Source organism: Myotis davidii, unplaced genomic scaffold, assembly GCF_000327345.1.
Source record: "Myotis davidii unplaced genomic scaffold, ASM32734v1 scaffold1913, whole genome shotgun sequence".
In the NCBI taxonomy this organism is placed as follows: domain Eukaryota; kingdom Metazoa; phylum Chordata; class Mammalia; order Chiroptera; family Vespertilionidae; genus Myotis; species Myotis davidii.
This window is the reverse complement of record NW_006284439.1, coordinates 124,682-126,976: the sequence shown is the minus strand read 5'-3', so window position 1 is coordinate 126,976 and position 2,295 is coordinate 124,682. Positions and strand designations below refer to the sequence as shown.

The following is a 2,295-nucleotide window of genomic DNA, read 5'->3' as shown; positions in this document are numbered from 1 at the left end:
TGCCCTTGACCGGAATTGAACCCAGGACCCTTCAGTCCTCAGGCCAAGGCTCTATTCACTGATCCAAACTGGCTAGAGCTATTTTCAATAATTAGAGACAGTTGTTACACACATATGAATTCCAAGATAACTGAAAGTTACTTATTTGAAATGTGAAGTTAGTTTTAATTTGACCATTTTGGGGAGATAATTTTCCCAATTAAGAAATTAGCTTAGCTTAAGGAAGGGACCCCTGGAGGAAACGTACTCTGCGGCCATCTGCAGATGGTGTCTGAGTGCAGAGGTCACCATGAACCAGCTCCAAGATGACTATGACCCCTGCGCAGTTTAAGAGCCTAGTGATGAGGAGCCAGCTTTGAGCAGTTCTGAAGATGAAGTGAATGTGCTTTTACATGGAACTCCTGACCAAAAATGAAAACTCATCAGAGAATGTCTTACTGGAGAAAGTGAAGATGAATTTGAAAAAGAAATGGAAGCTGAATTAAATTCCACCATAAAAACAACGGAGGTCAAATTATCTTCCCTGAAAGCAGGGTCTTCTTCAGGAAATGGAAAAGCTGGAATAGCTTCCACAAAGTACTATGATGATATATATTTTGATTCTGATTCTGAGGATGAAGACAAAACAACACAGGTGACCAAGAGAAAAAAGAAGAAACGACACAGGATTCTAACAAATGATGAATTACTATATGATCCTGAAAATGATAACAGAGATCAGGCCTGGGTTGATGCACGGAGAAGGGGATACCGTGGTTTTGGAATACAGAGGCCACTTCAACAGCAACAGCCTGTTCCAAATAGCGATGCTATCTTGAATTGCCCTGCCTATATGACCACACTGTGTCTTGATTATCAAAGGCATGAATCATACAAAACTCAGTATAGAGCGATATGTGTGATGAATTTTTCTGTCAACAAAGAGGAGGTTCTAAGATACAAAACCCCAGAGAACAGGAAGAAAAATTGAGGCCATAAGAAGATGAGGGCTAACCATGAAGATGCTGCAGAGCAGGCAGAGATAGAAGTGGAAGAAATCTATCACCCAGTCATGTGCTCTGAATGTTCCACTGAAGTGGCAGTCTATGACAAGGATGAAGTCTTTCACTTTTTCAGTGTTTTGGCAAGCCATTCTTAAATAGCTCAGTTGGCATTTAATTGCCCAATACTGCATATAAGGCAAATATGACAGTTATTTCCCTACTGCTTATTTATATCAAGTGACATTCTGAGTGGTTATTTGAGGAAGCAGTGTTTTATTTTTGAAAGAATGGTTACCAACTTCTTTTCTCCTTCTTTAAAAAAATTTCCCACAGCTCTGTTGAGATTGATTATTCATTCCCTTTTTGATGGGCTTTGGAAACTTGGGGCTTTTTATTTATTAAAGCTCTTTAGAATTAAAGTGTTCTGGAGTTATAAGTAAAAAAAAAGAAATTAGCTTAGTGTGATTCTATCTTATTAAACTGAATATACAAAATATATAATTTTTTCTTGATGATTCAGTTTACTATTATAATCACTAATTATAGTACTCTTTTTTGGGGAAAGACTTCATGAAGAAATGACATTTTTATTTGTTATATGGTATTTGAATGATGGCTGGTAATTTGCTACACATGAAAGGGGATAGGGAATACAGGTAGAAGGGATAACCTGATCAACAACGCAGAAGAATGGAAATTCACATCATATTTTGAGAAGAGAGAGCAGTCTAATGTATCTAGGGTACAGGTGTATATATAACTCCTAATATAACTAGTGGATGGTATAATCAGAGAAAGAAACTAGAACAGGAATTTGTGATTAAATTGTAGAAGACATTGTACGTTGTTATAAATGAATTTCAACCAGTGTACAATGGTGAGTTATCAAAGGCTTTTAAGCAAGTTAGTGATGTGTTCTCCTTATGATCCTGTTTCTATGTCTTTATGTCTATGTCAGAGCCTGCATTAAGTAGTTGAGATGTTTAAAACCCCTATAGTCTCCTTTAGCTCTTTTTCTGCTGGACATTTACATAATCTAACAAAAAGTGCTATGCAAACAGCTTTGAGCCCCGTTTCAACCAGATTAATATTCCCATGCCCTATCCAAAATAGAAATATCTCCTCTATGTTTATATCTCCATGTATCTCAAAACCTAAAAGAGTGTTTGCTATGTGACAAGCATTGCATTCTTCTGTACTTTATATATTCCCATTTTAATTATTTAGCAATTCCATCAAGCAGGTATTATTGTTATCCCCCATTTGAAAGGGGAGGAATTTGGGGCTCAGAGAAGTTAAATAACTCATTGAT

General features: G+C 36.7%; 1 pseudogene; it reads left to right on the top strand.

The window, feature by feature from the left end:
• Positions 1-289: 289 nt before the first annotated feature.
• LOC102763639 lies at positions 290-1,138 on the top strand (annotated as a pseudogene).
• The last annotated feature ends 1,157 nt before the right edge of the window (positions 1,139-2,295 follow it).